Raw genomic sequence first — 10,220 nt, 5'->3', positions numbered from 1 at the left:
TATGTAATATATCATGCAATGGACAAATTGATTTTTCTGTTGGACTTGATGTAACTATCCAAAAAGAAGCTCTTTGTCCTGTAAACAGCAGTTTCTTTGCTTAGGATGTTAATAGATAATTGTGATTAAAAGGGTTTTTTTTCCTCTTGGAGAATTCTTACCCTGTAGGAAATGTGTATGTTACTGTATCACAGTTGTAGTAGTATATTATTAGAATCCAATTAATGATCCAATTAACATATGTGATCTAATTAGTTCTGTTAACTCATTAACAAAATAACCTTTTATGTAGTGATTTTATCTGTTCAAATAAAAAAAATGCAGGAAATTAGAGAAAAATTGTGATATTTTATCTCAGACTTTCTGTCCAAGATGAAATAGTAAGGTTTAACATAATTTTAAAAAAGTAATAATGATGATGATGACTCCTAGACACTTTAGCTCTCTTTCCTTTCTGCACATGAATGTGAGTCAATGTACTCACTCCTGTGGCTGCAACTACAATCCGTATTTTGACAGTGTTTGAATCTTTAAGACCAGAACTTTTTTCTAAACTTCAGACCTATTTCCATCAGCTGACCTGACATGTCTGCATGGTCAGCAGATTAAATCCAACATGTCTAAAACAGAACTGCCATTTTGACCCACACCCTGCTTCACCTCTACTTTGTTTTCCTGTATTTCTTTTCTAATCATGATGATTCTATTCATCTAGTTCCCTAAAGCCTTACACTTTGGAGTGACCCTTCACTCTTATGTCTCTTTATCACCATGTCTAATTCCCACATTTGTTCCCATTCCTGGATGTGGCTTGAATCAGTTCATTTTTCTTCCTCTTTATGCTCCCCACCATGGTTCAGGCTGTGATTATCTTCCGGAGACCTGTACTCTCGCATCTGGTTTAATGTTGCAGCTTCCTGATTTGTATCTCTACATCCAGTCATCTTCCTATCCAATTCACCTTTTACCCACTTGCCAGAGTGATTTTTCAAAACTAAAATTTTATCAAATCACTCTTCTGATGAAAACTCTTCAATGTCTCCTCATCATTCTTATGGTAAAGTCAAAATCTTTCTGTGATTTGAAAGACTCCTTAGTACCTGACTCTACTTATATGTTCTATCCCTTGCAAATTCTCTTTCTATAGTCTTTGCTGCTAGATTTTAAGCATATGAGGGAGGGGGACAGGGGTTCTTTTAATCATTGTGGTAGTGCAGGTACTTGTGGCTTCTGGCACCAATTAGTGATCAATAAATATCCGTTAAGGAAACTGAGTCAATGAGTCAAGTAAATATTAAAGCCAAGATTTGGAGGTAGATCTGTAAGATTGTAAACCATAAACTTGTCCTAGTTTTGTTATGCAGGTTGTAGGAAAGTCAGGTTTTAGCCATCCAGGCGTCAAGAAAAGATATGCATTTGTTCAGGATTAAAGTTTTTACTGAAGGCCTTAAGTATAGACACTTGCATAATTGGAAAGGGCTCTATACATATATTCCATTTGGGGTTCACTCAAAATTTTCTAGACCCTTGCACAAGGGAAGCATGGAAAGGCTTGTACACTCTACTAGTCATAATTCAGATAACTAAAAAGAAGCCATGCTAGGTATGTCCAGCAAAAATTCATTTAATACAGGAAATTAAAATCTTGCAAAATCACTCAAAGAACTGGAGAAGTGAAGGTAAGGAAAAGCTGCCACTGGCATTGAAGAAGCTAGGAAATACAAGATTACATGAAACCTCTACGAATGCCTACAACAGAGAGTGGACGATGCACAGGAAAGAGTACAGGTTTATCTATTAAAATCTCATTGTCTCTTAATGTCTATTGATAGATTAATGTACACACACACAAATGCACACAGTGGAATATTCCTCAGCCATAACAAATAATGAGGTTTTGCCATATGTGATAACATGGACGGACCCAATATGGATGGGTATGATGCCTAGTGAAATAAGTTCAGACAGAGGAAGACGAATACCGTATTGTTTTACTTGTAAAGGGGATCTAAGAAATAGAACAGAAAAAGCAGGAGCAAGCTCATAAATACAGAGAACAAACTGATGGTTGCCAGAGTGGAGGATGGTGGGACATGGGCAAAAATGGGTGAAGGGGAAGGGGAGGTACAGGCTGCCAGTTATGGAATGAATAAGTCAAGGAGATAAAAGTAGAGTTCAGGGAATATGGTCAATGGTTTTGTAATCACTTTGTATGGTGGCAAATAGTAACTACACTTGTGGTGAACACAGCAGAACCTATGGACTTGTCCAAACACTGTATTGTACATCCGAAACTAATATAATATATGTCAACTAGATTTCGACCGAAAAAAATCTTATTGCCTCCTGCTAAGCCCATAATGGGCTCCTGCCCACTTCCCCTGCCATAGACTAAACAATGCCTTTTGCTTCTCTTTTGCTTTTCAAAATTCATGTGAATATCTCCCATCTGTGGACTATAACTCTAGTCTTGCTGGCAGGGATTTGGGGAAATGCAAACCACTCTCAGTTCTTAGGTTTCTATCCCCTAAGATACAGGGAGAACATGTAAGGGAGAATATGTTCTCTAACTGCTTTCAGACAATTTGACAATCTTGAGATTTGCCCAAATGGTGTAATTTCTGGTTTCAGCCCGATCCTCTCCTTCTGAGTGCTTTTTTGGAGTTTTCAGTTTACAATGATGCAGGTTCACTTATCCTTTTTTTTTTTTTTTTCCCCCTTTTCTGGTTTCAAGGCCAGTGTGTTCAAGATACTCTTTAAAACTGGCCCATTAAGACAGATGGGCTGAGGAGTAAATCATAAGGGAAGAATTTCTTCCCCCATCATAGGTTGATTGGAATGGAGGAAGAAGTAATTATATCAAGACTTAATGATCAAGGGGTACCTGGGTGGCTCAGTCAGTAAAGCGTCTACCTTTGATGTAGGTCATGATCCCAGGGTCCTGGGATCAAGTCCCACATCAGGCTTCCTGCTGAGAAGAGTCTGCTTCTCCCTCTCCCTCTGCTTCTCCCCACTGTTGCTCACCTCTCACTCTCTCTCTCAAATAAATTAAATCTTTTATAAAAGGACCTAATGATCTAAAAATCACAAAATATAAATTCTGGATTAACATCCTAGGATGAGCAAAGGAAATGATGCCTCAGGATGAATATAATCTATAGTTTTCAAGTTGATAAGGGATAAAATATGAATGTATAAAGATTGATTTGTGAGGATTTATAAAAGACACTTGTTAGATCATTGACCTTTTTTCCACAGTGGTACATTAGTCAGATGTCCACAGACTTCACAGGTTTTCCTCGATATGGGTGAGGTTATAGGGAAGATGGACTGTGGGTTAGATAGTTCACAAGTTATTTGTAACCTCAACTCTTTCTTGTTAGTCCATGAATATGTCACTGAATCGAAGTAAATGAAAATGACTAACTCTAAATCTACTCTCCTTTGCAAATCATTGCCAAGTTTTACCACTTTAACAAATTACTTGCCAAAAAGCACACAGCAGATCATGATAGGCACATGGTATCGCATTAAAGTTAAAAAATGCTGCATTATCTTCACACAAAAAAAGAAAGGAAAAAATAACAAGTGAATATTTTTTGTCATTATATTCAAAGACAGCATGAAACAGATGATTAAAGTCATGAGTATTATACTTAAACAACAACAACAACAACAGGTCCCAACAGCAATTTTTTTAGTGGATATAATTAGAGTATGGATGGTATTTTGGAACTGTCAATATTATGATGTAGTGCTACTTTTATGCAAAACACCGTTGAGCATATACTTTGAGCAGTTTTGCTACTCATGCTACTCATTTGTACCGATACATATTCACCATGCCTTAAAAAGTACAGTTCGCCCACAGCACCTTCTTAAAGATAGTTGCATGACTGTGCAATTATGTCACCCTTGCAGAGAACTCATGGTATTAAACAAATGAACATCATTTCTTTTTCTTTTTCTTTTTCTTTTTAAGATTTTATTTATTTGACAGAGAGAGAGAGAGAGACAGTACAAGCAGGGGGGGCAGGAGAGGGAGAAGCAGGCTTCCTGCTGAACAGGGAGTCCGATGCAGGGCTCCATCCCAGGACCCTGGTACCATGACCTGAGCCAAAGGCAGATGCTGAGCCACCCAGGCACCCCTTAAGAGCATTTCTTAAACAGGTTGTTTTAGTCCCAAGCCTGTGTCTTTCCCACAGTTTCTTTCTCCTATCATCTTCCTCCCCAGTTCTGTTTTCCACTGCCAGACACTGGCTGGAAGGACACACGATGCAAGTGGGTTCCAAGGAGCAGATAATATATTCCATAATGCATGAGAGGCCCACAGGTGAATCTATAGCAGCCAAGGCTTAGAGCTGAGGTGAGGAAGCTGAAGTGAGACAACAGCCAAGTCTAAGGGAGCAGTGTCTTAAAGGGATCATGGAACCAGGTGACAGCATCTGGGTGCGGACTGGATCAAATCAGGAACCAGGAATGCTGAAATGAGAGGCAGGGAGGAGCAAAGTAGCGGCTGCACCACTGGTTCTTTAATGCTGAACGACAATTCTGGAGCAAGATGGAAAATCTTAGATAGGCATCTCCTTACATGGATTTTATAAACTTAGGAGACCAACACTAACTCTTTAATTAAAATCACCTGCAAGCTCTCATAACTCTCTAAAAGGAAACATTTTAATTTAATTATTGATTGTTTTAATAGCTGGGAGTTCATTCAGTAAATCATTACCTAAAGTGTATTAAAATAGTAATTTCTTGTGCTGATTGTTTCCTGATTTTTACCAGCTGGGGTTGAGGTAGATGTATGTGAGGGAGTGCTCTACCAAACGTTTGTTGTTGTTGTCATTTTTGGTTTTATTCCCTGTGGGGAGAGGGAGACATGGAGGGGAAACTAAGCATGGAGGGGAAAGGGCAGCAACATTCTAAAGAAATGGGGCAGAAGTCCCCCAGTATTCTCGCTGGTCTGCATTCCGTCGATCGCATGGGTACCACCGACTCACTGGAAGATTCCCTGAATTTCTGTAGTCTTGCTGAAACCTCAATCAGCCCCAGAACTCAGAACCAATCCCCTTCTATTTTATATTTTAATTAAAATAAAATTTACAGTTATATGCACAGAATTATATATAATTCTGAGTTTTCACAAGGGTATACACGTATGTGATTATTTACCTCAGTAACTTTTCATCAACTTCATGTCCTCTTCCAGTCAATCTCCATCCCACCCTCATAGCAACTATTGTGCTGATTTTTGTTGCTGTCGATTAATTTTGTCTCTCCTTCAACTTTGTACACTTGGAGCCACAGAATATGTATTGTTTTGTATCTGTCATCCTTTGCATAAAACAATGATTTAGAGATTTATCCACGTTGGTGCATGTATCATAATTCATTCAGATTTTATTGCTGGGTCACATTCATTTGTGTGAGTACAGCACAATTTATTTATCCATTCTCTTGATCTATGTTTGGATTATTTCAAGTTTTTGGCTTTTATGATTAAACTTGCTATAAATATTCTTTCCTAAGTCCTTTTGTAGAGATATTTTTTATGTTGCTTAAGAAAGTAGAAAAGTAGTTGAATTACTAGGTCATAAAATAGATATATAGTGAACTTTATGAGAAAGAGCCAATGCATTTCCCAAATGGTTACTCTCCCACTTAAGATGTCCGAGAGATACAAGTTGTTTCACACTTTGTACCATTTGGTTACAAATGTTACTGTTTTTAATTTTTTCCATTGCAGTAGGAATCCTATCATTGTTTTGATTAGCATTTCTCTGTTGACTAATGATGTTAATCACTTCTTGATATACATATTCATCATTCATATATCTTCTTTATAGAAGTGTCTGTTTACATCAATTGTCATTATGTAAAATTGGATTTAATAGTCTTTGCTGCTGTTGTTTTTTATTGAACTGTAGTGGGTCTTTCTAAATTGTGTGTGTGTGTGTGTGTGTGTGTGTGTGTGTGTGTGTCTATATTATATTTAATGACAAACCAACCTTACATTCCTGGTATAACTCTCACATGAGTTTGATGTATTATTTTTTTTAATGTATTCTTCAAACCACTTTGCTAATACTGGGTTGAAGATTTTTACATCTATGTTCATAAGGAATATTAGTCCATATAACCATTTTCTTGTGAACTCTGTCAAGGTTGCATATCAGTATTAAGGTCTTAAGTTTTAAGGCCTCATAAAACATTTTGGTTAGTGTTTCCTTCTCTTCTTTTTTATGAAGGAGTTCATATTACTTCTTTCTTAACTCTTTGATAGAATTCACCAATGGAGTCATTTAGTCTTAGAGTTCTCATTGTGAGAAGATTTTCCTTTCTTTAAATTTCAAATTCAATGTCTGTAGTAAATACTGGACTATACTTTTTTTTTTTTTTGGATTGGTTTTAGTATATATCTTTCAAGGAATTTATTCCTTTCATCTAAGCTGTTGAATTTTCTTACATTGAACTGACTGTAATATTCCCTTAACCTTTTAATTTCTGTTAGCTATATATTGACATCCTTTCTTTAATTCTTCATTTTGATAATTAGGTTTCTCTCTTCCTTCTCCTTGATTATTTCTGCCAAAGTTTTACTAATTTTATTAATCTTCAAAAATCTAACATTTTGCTTTGATACTTTTTTCTATTTTTTCATGTTTTTTTTTGATACATGCCATTATTTTATTATTTCTACTTGCTTTAGCTTTAACTGGAAATTTTTGTACCTTCTCAAAACCAAAGTTAAATTAACTATTTTGTGTCTTATTTTTAAGTAAATTTTTATATATATAAATTTACCTTTAAAACCCTTTTAGCAATATTCCCCTTCTAAATTTTGGTATGTAGTAGTTTTGCTGTTATTCAGTTAAATTATTTTCTATTTTCTTTTGTGATTTCTTCTAGACCTATGGATCTGAGGGAGTGTGTTAATTTTCACATATTTGGAACTTTCCTAGACATATTATTACTGTTGACTTCTAATATAATACCTTAATTATCAGAAAATATATTCTATATAATTTCAATTGTTTACCCTACATGTTAGTTAATAATCCCTGAGAGATAGGGGAGAAAACCTTAAGATTAGAACTAGAATTGTCCCTGATTTCTGTCCTTAGAAAATCCCCAGGTTTCAGCATATAGGAAGGGAACACAGATAGAATCCAGCAGAATCTTTGAATTCAGGAAATAAAGTTAGAGGAGAAAAAGGAGGATAGAATTTGCAAGTCAGATTATAAGAAAGAAGAAAACATCACAGAAGAGACCTACAGAGACCCACAGAGGGTTTCCTTTTGAGTATTTATCAAAGTATGGAGCTACCTGTATGTTAAGAAAATATCCATGATTGAAAAAAAATTATCTTGAAGTACTAAAGTATAGTACCCAGAGAACACCCACTAGCTACACTGAAAAACCTTGTAATTCACTGGGCATTGTGTAGAGTACCAGAATGTTCTTGCCTCAGTAATGAGAAATCATTAACAAAATTCTTCTCTGGGTCTTCTCAAGAAATCTTAAAAGCAAAACCTGAAAGGAACAAAGTATTTCCAAATAGCTTAACTGTATTAAAAATGCAGCTCAAAAATATTTATAGCTATACAAAATGTATACAGGATTCTACAGGGCAAAACAAAGAAATTCTTTCTTCTGATCAAGATTGCCAGTCATATGGGGTGCCTGGGTGGCTCAGTGGTTTAAAGCCTTTGCCTTCAGCTCAGCTCATGATCCCAGGATCCTGGGATCGAACCCCTCATTGATCTCTCTGCTCAGCAGGGAGCCTGCTTTCCCCTCTCTCTCTCTCTGCCCGCCTCTCTGCCTACTTGTGATCTCTGTCTGTCAAATAAATAAATACAATCTTTAAAAAAAAAAAAAGATTACCAGGTATATAAAAAGCAAAGATATATGACCCCTAATAAGACGAAAAATAAATCAAACTAGACTGACTCAGAAACAGCATATATATTAGAATCAGCAGATAAAGACATCAAAACACTTATAACTATTGGATATATTCAATATTTTTGTTTAAAGATGTGAAAGTATAAAAAATTATCCAAACCAAATTTCTGGAGATGAGAATTACAATGTCTGAGATAATAGAAGGCCAGTTAAGAACTGCAGCAGAAAATAGTGAACTTGAAAACATAACAATAGAAATTATCCAAAAGGAAACACAAAAAGAAAAAAGGAACTTATAGTCATGTAAAGAACATCAGTGATGAGTGGGACAACTTCAGGCAGCCTTCTATCTGTGTAATTGAAGTCTTCAAAAGAATGGAGAAAAGACTTAGTTAATGTAATGGCTGAAAACTTTCCAAAAGTTATAGATAATAATCCAACAAAGGAGGTAATATGGATTCACAAAAATACTCAAGAATCCGGGGCACCTGGGTGGTTCAGTGGGTTAAAGCCTCTGCCCTCAGCTCGGGTCATGATCCCAGAGTCCTGGGATCGAGCCCTGCATCGGGCTCTCTGCATAGCAGGGAGCCTGCTTCCTCCTCTCTCTCTCTCTTTGCCTGCCTCTCTGCCTACTTGTGATCTCTATCTGTCAAATAAATAAATAAAATCTTTAAAAAAAAATACTCAAGAACCCAAAACGTGACAAATTTAGAAAAGAGAAACAAAACCATATGGGAAAAATACAAAACAAATAGCAAATTAACTTCCATCTAATCTCATCAGCAGTCATGTTAAAAGTAAATAATCTAAAGACTCCAATTTAAAAGGCAGAGATTGTCAGATTGGATATAAAAGCAAGACCTAACTGTATGATATGAAATTCTTTTAAATACAGAAACAACTCTACAAAATATAAAAACTACGATTAGAGTTCAGAATGCAAATATTATAACTCTTTTAATATAGATATTATTCTAAGATACAAAATGTAGGAGAGGATGTGAAGGCAAGGTAGAAGAAACTGGAAGTGCACTAATTAATTTTATTATAATAATAGCTCAATTGATGCCCTCAAAAGCTACTAAATCAACCTATAACAGTTCAAATATAATAATTATATATACAAATAAAATTAGAATAAATATGACCAAATTTCAGTGTGTATATGTCTCTGGTGCCTTCTAAAATATTTATTCTTAGATCTTATTTCAACAGATTCTGACTCAGGTTTTTGGTCGGGGCTCAGGAGTATGCTTTTTAAACAATTATCTATGGTATAACTGGGATGTAGGTGGTATCTTTGTATTATACTAAAAAATAGTATGCAGTTTTGATAATAAACTAGCTATATGTAGTAGTGGGGAAAGATGGAAGGTGGGAGTAAGAATAAGTCTTTTAAAAGAAAACTACAGATTAATACCCTCCATGAGGGTAAAAAAAATTTTTCTAAACAAAACTGTAGCAATAGAATACAATAATTTATAAAAAAGAAAATACATTATGGTCTTGTGGGATTTATTAATTTCACAATAGATAATCACTAAATATTATTTACTATATCAACAAACTAAAAAAGAATCTTAACAGACACATATAAAATGTGTGACAAAATAAAATAGTAATTTCTGATAAAAATCAATATTATGAAGTATATAATTTTTATTTTCTACTTTTTATTTTACCTACTTTACATCTCACTGATTGAGAGAATTAAATTTAAAATTTCCTGTGAACATTTTATGACTAATTTTTATCTAGAGCTCTTGAATATTTTATAGATTTTTCAAAATTAATTTTGATATTACTTTACTTTGTGCTGCCCCCCATTATAACTGAATCTCTGTTTTTGCCTTGAATTTGCTTTATCAGGTTTAATATTATCAGGTCATAATATTACAAAACTTGTTTTCATTAAATTTGCATTTTCTTTTTTTTCTATTTTGCTTTATTTTTTATTATTTTTTTAAATTAACATATTATGTATTATTTGTTTCAGGGGCACAGGTCTGTGAATCATCAGTCTTACACAATTCACAGCACTCACCATAACACATACCCTCCCCAATGTCCATCACCCAGCCACCTAATTCCTCCCACCTCCCTCCAGCAGCTCTCAGTTTGTTTCCTGAGCATAAGAGTCTCTTTTGTTTTGTCTCCCTCCCCAGTCCCATCTTGTTCATTTTTCCCTCCCTTCCCCCAACAAACTCCTGCCCTGCCTCTCAAATTCCTCATATCAGAGAGAGCATATGATAATTGTCTTTGTCTGATTGACTTACTTCACATAGCATACCCTCTGGTTCTATCCACGTCAT

Source organism: Mustela erminea, chromosome 2, assembly GCF_009829155.1.
Source record: "Mustela erminea isolate mMusErm1 chromosome 2, mMusErm1.Pri, whole genome shotgun sequence".
NCBI classification, from domain to species: domain Eukaryota; kingdom Metazoa; phylum Chordata; class Mammalia; order Carnivora; family Mustelidae; genus Mustela; species Mustela erminea.
The sequence above is the reverse complement of the archived record's forward strand: the minus strand, read 5'-3'. Positions refer to the sequence as shown.